Source organism: Cetorhinus maximus, chromosome 12, assembly GCF_964194155.1.
Source record: "Cetorhinus maximus chromosome 12, sCetMax3.hap1.1, whole genome shotgun sequence".
Taxonomy (NCBI): Eukaryota; Metazoa; Chordata; class Chondrichthyes; order Lamniformes; family Cetorhinidae; genus Cetorhinus; species Cetorhinus maximus.
The window spans coordinates 82,634,483-82,653,974 of NC_135890.1; the positions used below are offsets into that span (position 1 = coordinate 82,634,483).

At 41.9% G+C, this 19,492-nt stretch overlaps 1 protein-coding gene across 1 annotated transcript in view; it reads right to left on the reverse strand.

Annotated features, from left to right (window-relative positions):
* srrm4 (serine/arginine repetitive matrix 4) overlaps nt 1-19,492 on the reverse strand; it is a 363,549-nt gene that overhangs the window by 343,002 nt on the left and 1,055 nt on the right. The gene's annotated exons all lie outside the window — the stretch shown is intronic.

The window sequence follows — 19,492 nt, forward strand, 5'->3', positions numbered from 1 at the left end:
AGGAACCAACTCATATGCAGCCAGAATATCTTGTTTTTTAACCACATCATAGTTCACTGGCATTTTTTTTGACAGTGATGCATAAACTTCATGTGCTCTACCCACCAACCTGGATTGTAACAACAATGTCCAGTTTTCCTGTGGCCATTTCAACTGTTAAGCTATCTTCTCAAATGAAATAAAGGATGCTTCAACATCTCTTTCCTCAAACTTTGGAAGAGCTTGTACAAATTTAAATACCTCCCCACTGGGTTCTGATCTGGACATAAGTCCTTCCTCACCTACTGGTGTCTCTTTTTTAAATGCCAGCATTTTAAGCTGGAATTCTCTCTCTCTCTTTTTCTCTTTCCTCCTTTCCTAACCTCACCATTTCTAATTCCCTTTCCTGTTTTCTTTCTCCCTCCTGCCTTTCTGCCTGTTCCCTTTGAAATACTCTTTCTTTTTCTGCCCTTTCTTTTTCTGCTCCCTCTGGTTCCAATTTTTCATTTGCAACTGAATTGAGCCCATTCCAATGACCCACCTCCTGGAGAACTCGATCTCTCGGGTATTCCTTCCAATTTCAAATGCTGTGCTATACCTTCAATTACGAGTGATTTCCTTACCCCTGCAGGTAATCCCAATTGTAACTTAACCACCAATTCCGTTAACTTAACTTCATTTACCTTTTGTAAACCAGCCAAGGTTATAAACTCAACTCCCAGACAAGTCTTAGCAACAGCCAAAGGCATGTTGGAGTCTCACCACCAACTCCTGAACTCAAAGTGCTTCTCATACTCATAACCTTAAGATTCACCAACTCTAAACCAATCAAGGAATATCAAATATATCCTGGATAAGCCCTCAATATCTGTTATTATGTCAGGTGGATGGTAAATGCCAAGCTGCCCAAATCCCAGAAGGAAACTTGAAGCAGCAGCCACAACTATTTGCAATTTGTACTTATTTCAAGATGCGGGCTCTGAATTCAGTAAAAAGAAGGCCACCAAGTCTTATAGGTTTCTTATGAAACTAAATTAAACCTTTATTAATAGAAGAAATGATTTTAAGCACATACATAGATCTACAAATTACTACTATGATAACACCTAAATCCCCTAATTAATCTAACCTCTAGTTACACCTCCACTAAGGCAACAGTAAGATGAACAAGGCACAGTAACAAAGAATACCCTGAACAGTCGAATTCAAAGTGAGATTTTTTCAGCTTCGGTTCCTTGTAGACAGCAGCTTGAGGCTTAGATGCTACAGGCTTTTCACACTTGTGTTAGATCTTGGAATGCCTGCCCTTACACACAGCCTTTTCTGCTTTATACATATTTTGCCCTTTGGATGCAAATTCCCATTGTTTCACTATGCCTTTGGACTTTACCTCTCTAATAATAAAAATCTATCATAGTACCAATTTTACCATTAATCTTTGGAAAAAATAAAATACTTACCTACTCTTGGTTAGGTGTAAAAATTCACCTCTTCTTTTGTATTCAAGCTAGTCTGGTTTATTTAAAAACACAAATGTTCCCTTCGTATCTCAGATTCTAAAATTTCCCCCACGTTTACCTATTTAACATTTCAAACCTAGCTTATCTTCTGATACAACAAAGCCTTCAAGACCAGCTGTCTTTAATTCAATTAAGTCCCAAACAAACACACACACAGACATAGACACAGACCTCACTATTACTCTGCTGTACAATAAACTCCAACAACATTATGAAAATTATTATGTCTTCTTGACAAATTTTTGGTTGTGATTATAGTAAAAACAAATATGCAACCCAACCTGCTAAGTTTCAGGTATATTGTTGATGTTGTTTTAGTCATATTGTATTCTGGGAACATATGCACCATTTTACATTTTTATCTACAAGTTGTTTTCTAAATGGGGATGGAATATTGTGCTTTGTAATAGCCAAGCATGTTGTTATACAGCCCTCTCTGCTGTCCTCCTTGTTGGGGAAGTGTAAATGAAGTTGTTCAGCAATGGCTGCTTTTGGTGAGTTCACATGTTGACCTTCTCTCCATACAATACACAGCGGTAACTGGACAGTGAGTTTCTTCAGAAGAATTGTCTCCACACCAAATTTACAGCCTCTTAAATCTGGAGATCTTTTATTCAGGCATTTTTCATGAAAGAGTTAACGGTAGTTGCAAAAAAAAGGAAAAGCTGCACATAACACAGGGCCAGTGGTTTTACAATGCAATGTCACTAGCCTGTCTCTGCAGACTCAATGCAGGGAATCATCTTGTATAATCTGGAATGTGCCATCTGCTAGATTGTTCCCAGGCGAATGACTACAGTGAAGATGATACCAAGTCTGAGCAGCAAGGAAGTGGTGCGAGGAGCAGGAAGGTCAGCAACCATGCAAACTATGTGCCACCTCAGACCACCTGCTGCCAACTGCTTCAAGAAAGCGTCCAGCCTTAACTTCCAACTGACCATACTGCAGCTGCAGCTCTCAAAGTGAGCTGTTGCATTCACCTTATGGGAAAACATTTTTCGCCTTCTGGGTGGGGGGTGGGGGGGGGTGGGGGGGGTGGGGGGGTTGTGCGGGAGTGGGCAGTGGCGGGCGCGAACTTGATCGGGGCCGTGCTGCCATTTTACGTGGGTGGGCCAATTAAGGCCCGTCCAGCAGCATGATGCTTGCCCGGAAGTGCTGGGCGCTCCCTGTGTGGGCAGGGGTGGCGGGGGTGGGGGCAGGGGATTCCCTAAGTCGGGCCGGCGCTCTTTCGTGAAAATGTGCAGAAATCTCCCTGAGGCACAGAGGTGCCTTAGGGAGATCAGTTTGATATTTAAAAACTGAAATAAAGTAATTAAAAACTTTTAAAACATGTCCCCTCATGTGACACTGTCACATGAGCTGGGACATGTCCAAGAATTATTTCAAAAATTTTTATTGAATTTTAAAACATTTCATGAAACCTCATCCCGCCCGTGGATGAGGTTTCATGAAAAATGCGAAGGCCGCCTGGGCTCTTCGCCTGCCCGCCAACCTTAAGGCTGGACAGGCAGCTCATTTAATTGCTCAAGTTAGTTTTTAACAGGCATTAATCGGCCTTTGACAGTTCGGCGGGCGCGCAGCCACTGGAAATCTAAATGACGTGTGGTGATGTCAGGACGCATGCCTGATGTCACCGCACGCCATTTTACGCGTCAGCAAGCGGGCCCCGCCCCCGCTCGCCGACCGGAGAATTCAGCCCTATGTTAACACAAGCCAGAGCAAACAGCCCTTTGCATTTCACACAGCATAAATATCTTTATTATTTGTGAATCTCTCTCTCTCTCTCCCTCTCTCCCTCTCTCTTAGATTAAAGGTCTAATCTTAAAAGAGTATTCATGCATCCATCATACTTCAAGCAATTCTCCTGAACCAGGAATCATGGGAAGGTTTCCTTTATGCACTATAAGGAGCAAAATTGCCAACCCATTTATAAAGATTTCACTATACATATTGCACAGAGGAAATCTTCCCTCCATGTGTCTTTGAAGTATTAAGCATACTACTCTTGTTTTCAATAATAGGGCATATTGCTTTTGCCTCTTATTATGATGATTGTTAGACCTACATTTTAAATTTTATTTCCATTACCCACCATTTACACTTTTGATCACAGGCCTTGTTTTTGAGGAAGCCTTTCAAGAATTGAATATGATTTTATCCATATTGCAGATGTTTACCAGTATTATACAAAGACTCCATCAATGCATTAATTTTTAATGGGATGCTGGTCAATTAAAAACATTTTTTGATTATTCAGATTACAGTCAAGGAGCTGTGTCCATACAAGACTGCAGTTGAGCTTATCTGAAGGATTTTTCTTATATAAACAAGTTATCAATGCACAACTGTATATTTTTCTGCTCTGTACGAAGACATAAAGGGCGGAGATTTTCTTATAGACCTATTGCTTGTGTAATCAGAACTGTGGTTGTTCCACTGAAGCACAACTCTTAATCCATATCAGTGAAAGGCTGCAGCATTTCACTTTTACATTGCATGAGGACTTGGCTCCCTTACCCCTTCCACAAAGCTGATTATATCATCTTACCATGTGATTATTAAATGCATACAAACAATGGAATATGGAAGATTAAATCTGGGGGAGAATATTCACAGCAAGTGTTTACGATGATTCTATTTAATGAATGGTAAACTCTCAGTTGATGTATGTTAAAAATAAATAGTACATCAGAATGCTGAGATGTTGCACTGCAGAAGCCACACTTCACTCAAGATGCAATTCAACCTTAAAATACTACACAATTCTGAGCTGCAACCTGAAACTCACAAGTGCATTTCATTATGCAATGTTCCCTCAACAAATGACTGTTAAGCTCTGAGTAACTTCAGCCTATGTTTATTTTATAACAATTAGATTTTCTGGCCTTAAATAAAAGGTCAGCTTAGATAAAGCGTGTCATCCAACTTGCTATGAGCAATGCCTTGTTTGACAAAAATCATGGTTTGTAATGTCTCAGTTTTATTTATCAATTTTTTTAAACTGACCGGAATTCGGGTGTCATGATCAGCATTAAGTGCCTATCCCTAGTTGCCCTTGAGAAGGTGGTGGTGTGCCTGTTTCTTGAACTGTTGCAGGTCTATGTGCTGCTAGGTAGGGATTACCATGATTTTGGGCCAGAGATGATGAAGAAACAACCATGTATGTCCGATTATGGATAGTATGGACCTTGGAGAGGAACTTGGAAGTGGTGGTGTTCCCATGCACCTGCTGCCCTTGACCTTCGAGTTTGCAGGTTTGGGATGTGCTGTCGAAGAAGCTTTGGCAAGCTGCTGCAGTACATTCTGTAGATAATACACACTGTTGACAGAAAGTGTGTTGATGGTAGAGCACGTGAATGTTTAAGTTGCTGAATGTCATGTGCTTTGTCCTGGATGGTGTCGAGCTTCTTGAATGTTATTTCAGCTTATGCATTGTAATCTACAAAGTATTACTCTTAACATTTGGGATCTGGCAAATGATTTCTGACTGACTAATGTCAAGGCTCCATCAAATTAGAATGCACATTTGAATAAACAAAAACAACTTGATTGCAGTGTATTGGAAGGCCCCATCCTGATGCAGCCAGCCTGTGCGCATACATTTGTTTCACTGGGCAGGATCCTCTTTGGTGGCAAGTTTGGAGGCAGGAAGGGCGTGTAGTTAGACGGGATGGTGACATACCTGAATCCTGTCGCCTTCCCTCCTCCGTCCAGAGGTTCTGGGCGGGAAGGCCCATGGCCGACTATCCTGCCCTGCTGCCTATCGAGGCCCTTAAGTGGCCAATTAATGACCACTAAAGGGCCTCATCCCACCACCACTGGTATTAACCCAGCTGAAAGCTGGTCATTGCCATGGGCGTGCATGGTCAGCTTATCAACTCCGGTGGGGGGAGTTGGGCTCCCTCAATCAAAGGCACAGAGTGGGATTCGAGGGACTCGATATTGAGAATGGGGGCCCTCTGAGAGCTACACCCCACCCTTGCTGCTGACCTACTACACCTCTCTCCCCGTGGCTCCCACTCCACGAACACCGCTCCCCGACCCACATTACATACCTGTGATCTGGGCTGCTCCGTGATTCCGGGACTCCGGAAGGTGTTTTTCCTGTAGCAGCCACTGTCTTCCCAGATCTCAGATTGACTGGCAGATCTCAGTAGTTGAGATTTCTGTCCTCGGGGGTCTTGATTCCAGGGGAAGGCCCACTGCTGGCCTCAACGCAGCCTCATTGGCCTGTGATTCAGCAAGTCTCCCCAAAAAGAGGCGTTACAGGTTTCTCGCTGGCCTTCCAGCCAGCAGGCGAGAACCCTGATGCCTCAATAAAATTCCGTCCATTGTTTTACATATACGATCTGTGATTATTTCACTTTCTTATGTAAGATTTTGAAATGAACAGCGGTCTCGAAAGTGTGGAAATCAAACTAAAGATGAAAGACTGAAACACAATGACTCAACAGTCCTTTGGAACCAGCAGCCCACAGTGAACAGCACAAACACTTGTCATAGGAGCAAATCTGTCAGGCACACCATGGTCCATGAACGACTGACAAGAACTTGACAATGTGAGGCAACAATTCAGGGGTAACATGGTAATTGACAGACTACAATAATGAAACACTAAGGAAGGGATGGGAAAGCAATTGGGAATGAGAGTGAAAATATAAGTAAACCCAAGCTGCATGATAAACAATGTTTGAGATATCAGAGCTCTAACGTTGCAGGTATACAGCAAATATCCTATGCAGAGTTTGGGGAAGACCAGAGTTTAAGCACCAGATTCTGAGGTAGGGGGGGTCAAGCTCAAAAAAAACTGGCAAACAGGTGTGCAGACAACAAGGAGAAAGTTCAGACAAACCTAAAATCCACCTCCAATAAACTGAGACCATTCCTTTAACCTTTTTACCAAATTTCTCACCCCCAACCCCCTCACCTGAAGGTATTGACGTTTGTGGAGCTATGGTTACATGGATGTGGCTGCCCTTGAGTACCTCACACTCATGTGAATTTAAGTAGGGATGGAGGTTATCATAGCTGGACCCAACCTATTCTGACTCAGTGCCCATATGCGTGGGCACTCTCCAACATGAGTTACTGGAAAACCTGTGTGGTGTAGCCACAGGTAGCCCGGCTGATTTTGCTGGAGTATAAATTAGGTTTTGGAAGATGTGCAAGACAGGCAGATAAATAAGAAAATAAATTTGGGCTGAGTGTGAAATGAGCTGGCAATTCGCTATCTCCCATTGCGCCACTCCCAAGCCAAAATTATACCCCACTGTCTTTCTAGCTTAAGGAGTACTCAGGTTGATTGAAATGCTCCAACTGCTGCCAGAGCTGAGATCAGAACATTGCGTAAACTATTTGAACAATTATGCAGATGATTAACACAGAGTAAACTTGTACCATTCGACTCAATGTTCAAGATCAGGCTCTTTTTGAGAATAGGCGATTTTCTTTTACAATCCTAAACTGTTTAAATAAAGTTTAATGTAACAGCAATGAAGAAATGTGTAAATACTTTTCATTGTAAAACTCATTGAATTAGAATTATGGACTTATCATTTAGATAGAGCTTAAAAGGAGTAATTTTAAAATATGTTATGGTAAGTGAATATTATGGTATTCCCAATACAGTAGAGTTATTGCTTGGAATTTAATTTTTATATGTTTTATATTTTTACAGCAGAAAGAGATTATAGTGTCTGACGATCTATAAAATCAGTGTAGATATATGACTTTCTGCCATATTACCTTGTACATCAAATTTCAGAGTTTGACCCCATTTATCTTCACCAGTAACAGGTACCCAGCAGCTGTCTGCTTGCAAAAGTGATGCAGTATAAAGCTGAGAACTCTGTGAAATTCGTCATCTCCTGAAGCACTCTACTTGCCTGAATTTGAAATGCAATTATAGCCTATTCTTGTCAATGATTTCCAGTGTTAACTCAGGGAGGATTCAAATACAGGGTAGAAACCAGACAGTGTTTGCCAGTGATTCTGTTTGTGATTGTAGAAAATCTCATTCAGGTTATTTATAAAAGGTATCCTGCCCTTCAAAAAAGCTCTATGAGCCTTGGCAATTTAATTTACAGGCTCATTCGAACACTGTTGCAGTGGTAGTGTCCCCGAAATATCTTATTATCATGGGTGTGATGAGAATAATGTGCTGTGATGAAGAAAGGCTAGGGAAGCTCAGCTCTATTTTCTTTGGAAGCGAGAGTTTGAGATTAACTGGGTGAAGCTTTCAAGATTATGAAGGAGTCTGACAAAGACGACCTGTGAAATTGTTCAGTGTGGCAATAATTTTAATAGCGGGAGACAAATGTCAAGAATTAGAAAGCTAGGTGTAAGAAGGGGGCATTATGAGGAATTCATTCACCATTGGATGATTGTCTGGTGGTGGAAGTGGGAAAGTGCTACATGAAATAACAATTTTTTACTTTTGCCTTATTTTGAATATTTTTAAACAAAAATGTTCGAATGCTAGTTTTCTCCCTAATTAATGATCCACTGAGGAAATCACCTTCTCAGCAGATGTACTTATCAACGCCATGTATTTCTTTTGTTCATGAGCTCACCATTAATGACAATGGATACACAGGAACCCTTCTGTTTTCCATTAAAATAGAACCGTAGGCTCCATAAATGGCAAATATCACTGGTTGCACAATTACATAATCCCCTTGCCAATTAGTGCTCACTGATGGGCCTCATCCTGCCACTGTATTCACTCAATGGCGGGTGGGGTACTTGGCACTGAAAAGCAAACCCCTGTTGAGTTTGCTTATGGGCACCTAGGGGGCGGGCCCTAGTTCAAAGACACTGAGTGCCTGATCAAGGGATCAGGCATCAGGTTGGGGGGTGGGGGGGGTGGGTGGGGAGGTTGCTGGGATCCACCCACCTGCCATTTCTTCTGATCCCCCATGCCACTCACAGCTGGCAACCCCTCCCCTGCAACCCCAGCCCACATTCAGTCACCTGTGGCCTGGGTCTCTCGCTGATCCTGGGCGCATGATTGGCCAGCAGCTCTCCGGGGAGGGGAGGTGGGGATATTTGGGGTCCCTGATCCCAGGGAAGTGCACTTAACTGGCATTTAATACGGCAGGCCTTCCCCAAAGGAGGCAACGCAGTGCTCTTGCCTGCTCTCCAGCTGGTGGGTGAGAGCCACACCACCTGGATTAAATTCCGCTCGTATTTTCACTAGGCTACAAGGGACTCAAAAACAAGCTGTCAATGGATGTCAAGGACTTGCGTTGCACACTAGCTTCAGATTACCAGCTAGTTGGAGGCAAACGTTCGCAGGACCACTAGCAGTACCCGGGTACATATTAAGACCAGACTGCTAAGGAGTAAAATGAGTGCTGTATCCCCAGATTGCCAAATCTGAAATGAAGACACTCCCTCCCCGAGACTATCAAGGATCAAACACATTTACTTCTGCCTATTATAGATTGTCAGGAATTACATTTCTAGATGACACGAAGGAAAGCCCTTAAAATAGCCAACTAGCACAAATATTGCATATAGTGCCTTCAGTTTTAACTTATTCTCTGACATCATTTACTACTAAAATAATAAGCTGTTGAAAGCACAAGTAAATCAAATTGAATTAGACAAATTCAAATTTTGCTGAATCTATAATCAGTTTGTTTCAGTGTTTTGGGTTAGATTTTATCCTTAATATTCATCTCACAAATAAAAGGCTTTGACAATATTTTGGCCTCAATTTTTAAGCTTTAGTGTATATATATATTATATATATATTTTTTTAAAATATTTCAAAATTGCAGCTTAAATCTTAGCATTGTTGCCTTTATACATTTGGGGCAAAAATTTTACAGCCCCATGGCAGTGAGGGCGGGGCCAAAAAATGCGGCGAGCTGTTCAAAAGTCCATTGACTTTGGCGAGAACGTAAAACCCTCCCCCATGGCGGGAGAAACCATAACAATCCGCCCGAGGGGCCTAAACTTGAATGCAACCCAGATGGACAGGGTGAAAGGTTCCTCTCTGCCATCTGTCTTTGAGTGATTGCCCATCTCAGTTTATTTCTATTTAAATTCCTACTCTCTATTTAAAAAGCAATACTTTAGTAGAAATTGTCAGTCTTCCTTAAAAGGCAGATGTGGAAAATTAAGACGACACACCGACATGTTGGGGATACTCCCCTGCGTTATGAATGAAGGCACATTGTTAGAGCAAGACAGGGGGAGCTTTTGCATCTGATTCAAGTCATGTATGGAATGAGAGTGCTTGACATTGACACAAAAAAGAACAGAATCGTTCAGTACAGAAATAGTTCAACAGTAAATGGAATAGACAGTTATGGTGCTTGGTAGATTTAAAATACGCAATGGGTAATATGGGGAAAACAACCTCAAATTTACTAATTGGGCAGCTGTGACACAGGGTATATTGAGGGTATATGGCAGGATAGAATGGGAGAAATTTAACTAGATTCTACTGGCATGTGTCTCAGTTGGTGCTGTGATGGTACTGTTGCTTAGCGAGGATTGTGAGGTCAGCATGTACTATCTAATTGTTATATCTGTAATCTGCTTATTTTTCTTAAATAGCTAAGTGAATAGAACCGATTCAAAGGTGGTTCTATAGAGGACAAGGAGGCGAGGTAGCTCAGTATGTCAGGGAGAGCTGTGACATAAAGGAAATAGATCCATTGGTACAGACATAAGTGCTGCAGGTGTCAGAAAGAATGACTTTGGTTTTACCAACACTGATATGCAGGAAGCTATAAATTATCTGCAAAATGATACAATTTCAGTGAAACGTCTTCTGATTTATGCTCTGCTGATTATCTCCAAACAGCTCAGCCTTCTGTTTGCTTCATTGATTACTACTCCACAGTGATGTGACATGTTAAGTGCTGAGCCTATTAATATCCACACATCTCTTTTGACCTTCAATTTAACTATTTCTACATTCACGTAAAGTTATGCTGTTTATTTTTTCTTCTAATGCAACACTGTACACTCACACCCTGTATTGGGCCACATCTGTTACTGTTCTTTCTCTTCACTTGATTTTAGCTGACCCTTTTCTTGGGTCGCTGGCTGCTGCTGCTGATTCAAAATTCCCCGCCTTCCAGTCTGGTGCAAACTTCACAATCTGGCTCAGGCCCCAGAAATCATGGGGCAATTTTAATTCAATCCAACAAGCAGGAAGCAGGTAGTAGCTCTGGGGGTTGTTGCCCTTTTGACACCCCATCCAATCAAAGTCAATTCAGCGGACCCTACTCCGCCCAGTGGGTTAGGTTAAAAAAAAATCCCACAACTGAGTGTAGATTGAGCTCAAGGAAAGCAGTTCAGGAAATGCAGCAAGACCTGGACAATATCCAGGCTTGGGCTGATAAGTGGCCAGTAACATTCGCACCACACAAGTGCCAGGCAATGACCATCTCCAACAAGAGAGAGTCTAACCATCGACCCTTGACATTCAATGATATTACCATCACATAATCCCCCACTATCAACTTCCTGGGGGTTACCATTGACCAGAATCTGAACTGGGCTAGCCATATAAATACTGTGGCTACAAGAGCAGGTCAGAGGCTAGAAATCCTGCAATGAGTAACTCACCTCCCTGCTCCCCAAAGTCTGTCCACCATCTACAAGGCACAAGTCAGGAGTGTGATGGACTATTCTCCACATGCCTGGATGAGTGAAGCTCCAACTACACTGAAGAAGCTTGACACCATCCAGGGCAAAGCAGCCAACTTGATTGGCACCCCAACGACAAACATTCACTCCCTCCACCACTGATGCACAGTAGCAGCAGTGTGTACCATCTACAAGCTGCACTGCAGGAACTCACTAAGGCTCCTTAGACAGCACCTTCCAAACCCACTAGAAAGACAAGGGCAGCAGACACATGGAAATACCACCTCCTGGAAGTTCCCCTCCAAGTCACTCACCACCCTGACGTGGAAATATATCGCCGTTCCTTCACTGTCGCTGGGTCAAAAACCTGGAGCTCCATCCCTAACAGCACTGTGGGTGTATCTACACTTCATGGACTGCAGCGGTCCAAGAAGGTAGCTCACCACCACCTTCTCAAGGGTAATTAGGGATGGACAATAAATGCTAGCCTAGTCAGCAATGTCCACATCCCATGAATGAGTAAAAAAAACACGGTAGTTTAACATTAGTATTAGAGTAAATGTTAAAGCCTTTCAGGATCAAATCTGGATAAAGAGCAAAAAGTTAGATGTAGTCAATCTGGATTTCAAAAGGAATGCACGTGCTTGACAAACTGCATACAATTCTTTGAGGAGGTAACATGGTAGATGGGGGAAAATGGTGTGTACTTGGACTTTAATAAAGGCTTTGGTAGGGTACCACATGGGGGATTATGAGAGAAAAGCAATTAGGGGGAGGAAGCACAGTGGTTGGAAGCAGGTAGTGATGTCCTACAGAGCTTGGTTCTGGTCTGATTCCATTCACTGTGCATTTCAATGATTTGGATACAGACCTCGAGGTACAGAAATTTGCAGATAATATAAAGATAGGATTCTTTAGAAAAACCAGAGGAAGCTGATATTGATCATACAAACATATGAATTAGGAGCAGGAGTCGGCCACTCGGCCCCTCAAGCCTGCTCCGCCATTCAATAAGATCATGGTTGACCTGGAAGTACCCCCAATAGCTTTTGATTCCCTTGCCTAACAAGAATCTATCCACCTCCTAAAGACATTCAATGACCCTGCCTCCACCGCCTTCTGAGACAGAGAGTTCCAAAGTCGCACAACCCTCTGAGAGAAAATGTTTTTCCTCATCTCTGTCCTAAAAGGTTTACCCCTAATTTTAAAACAATGCCCCCTAATTCTGGACTCACCCACAAGAGGAAACATCCTTTCCACACCCACATTGTCAAGACCGTTCAGGATCTCATATACTTCAATCAAGTCCCCCCTCACTCTTCCAGTGGAAACAAGCCCAATCTGTCCAACCTTTCCTCATAAGACGACCAGGTATCAATCTCATAAACCTCCCCTGAACTGCCTCTTACTTTCTTATGTTTTGTCATTCCACCTTGTATATACCTTGCATTGAGTTTCTGAATCATTGGTATAAATTAGTAACAGTAATATTCTCTGTGCTTTGGGCCAGACCACTTTAAACATTAAGGAATTGATGTAGTAGGATGGCAATCTGGGAGAGTTAGAGTACTAGTGGGGGGCGTCAATGGCCTTTTTTGTCTTTGGTTTTACTAAAGTTTTGGCAAATTGTTCCTTTGGGAAGGTAAACGAGTAGTGGAGATATGTGCTGCTTCTTCAGGTGCCATATTTTGCAACATCGATGATCATGGCTCTCCAACTTTTACGGTCTTTGATAACGGCCATCATCTTGGCATTGCTTTCAAATCCTGTACCTGTTCTGCTTCTTAAGCTATAAGTATATTTCCTCCTTTGTCTCCCCCTTGCTTTGCTACCCTCATTTTACCAGCCACTATCAAATGTTCTAGTTTCTCTCTTCTAAGTACATGCCCAAAGAATTGTAGTTATCGCTTGGTGGTCATTTGCAAAAATTCTTCTTGTGTGCATACCATCATAATAACATGATGTGCAAGTGATAGGCGTTTTGACACAATCTATATTATCTCACATTTTTGTGTATAAATGAAAAAGGTACAAAACATTCTTTCACAAAGGTAATGCCTCTTTATGGTACAACAATGGATAAGAGTAGGAAGGAACCAATAGAGTGTTTATAAGACTACTAATTGTCCATCATTATGTGTGATAAATCATAAATCATATTTGACAGAATTTTACATTACTTTCCCAAATATGGGATAACAAATTCTTATTTAAAAATCAGTTGATTAGGGGGAACTCTTCATTTTGAGAAATGTAACTGTTGGAGTGGGAAAATTATTAATGAGTGGGAAGGAAAGCTCAAACACTTCCTGAAAACAAAATGTTCCCATTTTGAACATCAGAGAAAACACACTTTGAAGCAGTTGTTTTTACATGAGAACTCTTGTTATGTACTACAAATGAAGCAATTGCTGATTAAAACCCAGAGATGGTGTCAAACTGACTGACTCCATGAATTATGACAAATGTCTTTCTATGTTAGTAAAACAAGTGTTGCTTAGGTCCACACCTATTTCATTCTGGCAGTTAAGGACTTGGCTTTCAACCAGTTGCTATGGGTTTGAGTTGCTTTGGATAGGAGAATTTGGCCTTTCTCTCTGAAAAGGACACTTAATGAGGTGGAGAGGCATTCTATCTTGATGACAAATAGGAACTGATTTCTTTTAAGTCAATCCGCTTAGGTCACATCTCTGCCAGGAATTACAAAACTACATGGATATGAGTTTTGGCGAAGTCCATAACCTGCCTAATCCTATAGTCCTGAATGCTGCAGCATGTGGGACATTAAATAACATCCAAGTTAGGATAACTTAGGGAATTGCTGCCTTTCTGGTGGGATCATTTTATTACTGTGAAGGAGGGCGACTTTCATCTATGATTATGTTATGAGTAAGTTACGATTGGTCTGGCTTGTAGAATTTGAATTCCTATTTCACAGGGAGACACAAGGCGGTATTTTCTGGAGGCGATGGGGGATTTGTCCTCCGGCAGGGGAGCTGGAGAGAGCCCCTCTTCGCCTCTTTTTGGGAAGACCCACCAAATAAACTTAACTGGGAAGGGCCTTCCCTGGGATCAAGGACCCTGGAGTTGGATGTCACACCTGCTGGGAGCTGCTGGCCAATCAGAGGCAGGCAGCTCATCATTGTTCAGCAATACCACTGAGAGGTGCTGGTTGCTGCCGGCTTTACACTCACCCAAAGCCAAGGATTGAGAATGGACACAGGCATAGGTGACTGGTGGCAGGATGTGGTTGGTGGTGGGGGCTAGGGACAGGGTGGATGAAGGTCGGCAGCAAGGGCAGGGGATTGGATCTCAGCAGCCCCCCACTTCTCAATGCTGGGCCCCTCAAGCAGACACTGAGTGCCTTTGATCAAGGGACCCCCCTGGAAACCACAAGCAGCTTCGACAGGGTTTACTTTCTGGGCTTCCCGTATGGTGAGTTACCTACCCGTCGCTGGGTGAATACCAGTGGTGTGGGATGAAGGCCTTGTGTGGGCATTCATTGCCCACTTAAGAGTCTCCATTTGTGGCAGGACAGAAGGGTTGTCCATGGGCCTTCCTACCATGGACATAACCGGGGCAGAGGCAAGAATGTGGTGGGGTCCTCAGCCGGTACCCTCCCACTTGATCAAATGCTTCTGCCATCAAACTTGGCTCAGGGTTGGGTATGAAATTCCACCCACTGAGTATTCTGTTTGTCTTAGTCACTGAGCTAGACATTCAGCCAATTGGTTATCGCTTAAAATGCAGCCCAGTGTTTTTTTGAAATTCAATTTTTCACTATTTCCATTTGTTTGTAACACTGAAAATCTGGAATTTTGAAAAAATACTTTCTTAGTTAGCAGGTTTATGATACACATGAGACTATTTTAATGCCAAGGGACTATATGGGACTGCAAATCACACATACTCTGCTCTTATGTATCGCCTATTGGACATTCAAATGTGGCATTTATCTAGGCGTGTGAACACTTTGTTTCACTCCTACTGCAGTGCTAAGGGTTTATTGTACACATCTTTCAAATGAGACATACAACAAAGCTCTCTCTGTCCTCTCAAGTACATATAAAATATATTGTGGCACTATTTCAAAGAAGAGTGGGGCTCTTTCCTCAGTGCCCTGGCCAATATTTGTCCCTCAACAAACACCACTAAAAAAGCGCATGATGTGGTCATTATCTCATTGCTGTTTGAGAGAGAAATTGGGTGAATTTGTTGCTGCACTTCTTACTTTACAACAATATCTGCACTTCAATAATACTTAATTGGCTGTAAAGCAGCTTAGGACATCTTGAGGTTTTAAAAGGCACCATATAAATGCAAATCATTCTTTTCTTTTTGCTATCCTCTAAGTTGAGGGTGATGCATGGCACAGCAACTCAGTTGAGAAGAACGGTAATGGTAATAATGATTGAATAATTGTTGCTGCTTCCATGATTATAACAACTTAACATAGCAAAATGTCCCAATGTGCTTTACAAGGAAAGGTATGAGACAGACCACCCGGCATCGACCTGGGCACCGGAAACGACAATGGCAATCTCAGATATCATCGTTCCTTCACTGTCGCTGGGTCAAAATCCTGGAACTCCCTCCCTAACAGCACAGTGGGTGTACCTACACCACATGGACTGCAGCGGTTCAAGAAGGCAGCTCACCACCACCTTCTCAAGGGCAACTAAGGATGGGCAATAAATGCTGGTCCAGCCAGCGAAGTGCACATCCCATGGATGAATAAAAAAAATGAGCAGGAGGAGTTATATTATTCATCAAGAAAGAGGAGCTTATTGTTCTGCAAATGTACATCCAGGGTGCCACATTTATGGCTGTCAGGTGCTGAGCAACAATGTATCGATCCCCCAGCTACATGGAGAACTGCTAGAAATACACTTGATGAAGATCCAGCATTTTGAGTCTAAAAGTGTGATTACTTGTGAACCCCCAGAAGACAGAGCAGGAGACAGGTATCCAAAAGAAGGGCTGCAAACAGTTCAAGGAATGACTTGGAACTATGGAAAACTGAGACAATGTATACAAACATTTACTGAAATATAGATTTCAGCTGTCCTTGTGATACAATAAATAACTCATCAGTGGCATACTCCTAATTAGGTTATGATAAGGCAAAGTCAATGTAACCCTTGATCTCTTCTCACTGATGCCCTATGTTTCTCACAGACTTCAGTGCGTTGTGAATGAAAAAGAAACATTTAAATCAATAATTTTGAAAATTTCACATCCCAGGAAATTTTTTTGAGACTGGTTGTGTGTCACCATGTCATTATGATACTGTACTTTGGGCTGATATGATTAGTTTTACTAGTATTTGAGCACATAAGTATTATATATTGGTTACGGAATGAGGAGACACAGATTGACGTGTGCAAAAGCAGGTGGCCTGATAGTTCACAGGTGAAGAAATTCTGAGTGAGTCATGGTTAATGGCACATGTTAGGCTGTCAAACATCTAACAACTTCTCATTTTCTGTTTACACTACACGGTGAGTGAAAAATAAAATGAAAATTAAAAGATGGCCAGACAGATAGAACATTTTTTAAATGCAAGCTCTGCTGCATTTGGATTGCAGATTGTATTCTGGTGAAATTCTGTATGGATTGCAAATTGATTCTGGTGAAATTACAGTGCCAGCTATATTCACGTTTAATTATGAAATACAAATAAATATCTTTAAGAGATGGCAACATTATGCTTTCAATCAGATCGACCTGTGCAAGGTCAGTTTGGTGATTTTGAGACGATTAGATGCTCCACCAGGACTGAAGGATTAGGAAGTAATTTTCACCCCTAAATGAAAGTTGGATCATACAATTTTGCTGCGGATGGTAGTGAATGGGTGCTTGCTAGACTTGTTTGAAGTTGCACTTCTCATTAATTTAGCAGATGCACCAAGCCATTTAAAAGAAGCGTGTATATGAAATAGCTGGAGAGTCAAATCCTTTGAACAAACATGCTAAGTGTGCGCTAGGATCCAGTGTTACCATTCCAGGCACAACCCAGAAACAAAAAAACAGTAAAAGCTGGGAAATAAGGATACTGGCCCGAACTGGCCTTGTATACCTTAAAATGGAACACCAGTTAAAAACTGGGAAATAAGAGTACTGGCCTGAACTGTTTTCCCTTCTGGGAAGTATGCGGAGCGAAGAGGGACTGACTCACTTCAGGCACCGGTTCAAAGCCAGTTTCAGGATTTGATTCATGCAGGATGGGCAAGCTGCACAATGACATCAAGTCACCGCACCGCGGGAGAGCCTCCATCGGCACAGCCTTGTTAAGGACAGTGTGTGGTATCACCCTCAGAACTCATTAAATTGCAGTGTCAGTGAAAAATCTGGTGGTTGGAAGGACGATTTTTGTTACCGTGCCAGCAGTAATGGTTCACACTTCAATCTGTGCCTAAAAGCATTCCGGGGCAAAGCCAGCATAAACAATCCCTCTGTCCCCACTTCTGATCTAAAACTGTAGCGGCACTTAAATCTGTAGCCCGGAAATGGGAATCAGCTTCTTTATTGTATTCCGAGCATTGCTCCGTTTGCCTTTAAAAAAAAGTACACATACATAGTATCTCACAAAAACAGAATGTCCTATCTGTCATTTCTTAGTCACTGTGTAGCAGGGATGAGGATGTTACTAATAACATCTGTTCACGGATGCCTCAGCAAAGTGCCAAATACTACCAACTTGTCATCTGTTCAGGAAGTAATAAATGTGCAGATTTCAACAAAGAACACAATTTCAAAATCCATCAATTACCAAGTGTATATTACATGCATGAGGACATTGTGTTCCTACAATAGGAAAGCTAATAATAATAACTCCCTTTCATTTTAGTTCTCTGAATCCATAGTGTTAACTCCTGCCTGCTCAGAACCCCATCAGCAACCACCTCCCGTCCAATACACAATGCACATTTAAAAAAAAACTTTTGTGAAAGTTCCCTTTAAACTGTCCTGCAGCTCTGTCTTCCTTAAAATCAAAGTTACACAGCATCTGCTGAGGATGAGGAGAAAAGCCAGGCTTAGTATCGGTCTGCAAGCCATCTGCTGTATGCCCAGGCCTCCTCTCACAAAATAAGCTGAATTTTTAATGAACCCAGGCTGGTAGGAAACAGCTTGTAGATACAATGGCATAGGAGACCCGACAGCTGTAGCAGTGCTGAATACAGTGACAATGTTAAGTCAGATATATAAGTGGGGGATTGGACAGCCAGCACTAATTACCAAACTGCGGGCTGCAGGGAGTCTGCAGGCAGATTCAAATGAACTTCCAGTGACATAGCAACACAACGAACGAGAGTACACACACATACAGAAACATACAAACTAATGTATTGATTATACAGTGCTACAAAAGAAAGATCAACATAGAGCATTCACTGAATGCATCTTTATTGGAATTGACTTAGTATTTACCCTGCTTGAATTGCTCTTGGAATTCTGATAGCAATGAATATATATTAAGAAATATTCCACGAGTTGATCATTACATTTATTAATTAGGAATATTAGTCTAGAGGTACGCTGAACCAGATGCTGATGTTTCCCTTTAAGTTAAAGATTCTTGAGTAAACTTCAAGTATGCCTCAAGAATCCGAACACAGACCCATTCCCACTGTAATCATTTTTCTAATGAGTACTTCTTGCTGGCCATCTTAAACGGAATCAGAAGAGGCTCTGTTTTATGATCTGAACCTTCCCTATAATCCAGTCCAAATAATGGACAAAGTGAATGTGTTAGCAGTACTGTTTACAACAGTACATTATTTCTCGGAAAGCTTTTTCTGCCAGCGCTCGTGTACTTATAGTGGAAGGGAATTAAAGCAGCCAGTAATCAGGACTGTCTTATAACCCAGACTCAGCTAACAGTGCAACATGAGCTGAAATGTAAGTGGAAGCAAATTTTGTTGCTTCCCATTCTTGGGTTATAGTCTTTTTATACCTTTCCCATTTTTCTTTAAAAGGTGTGCACTTGACTGTGTCTGCTATTACTTCATACTGTGTCATGTTTGATTTGAAATGAATGGTTATATGTTGTTGTCACTGGAGACACGTTGTAAACAGCTTGGTACATCGCAGCTGGTTAGCCTGGTACAATACAGTAGTTTAAACACACAGATGAATCCCAGTTCATACAGAAGTACCACCTTTCCACTGTCTAATTGGCCTCGATTGCAATACATGAACAGCCATGAAAACAAACTAGTCATAACTGTTTGAAATATAGTTTCTTTTTTTTTAACCATTCAGCAAGACATTCAATCCTCAAACCTTTTGATGAAATCCAGTTCATGAATAACACTTGCCACATGTTGTTGCCATACTTCCTATTTTTGATTTCACCCAAATATCTGTTAAACTCCAGCTTG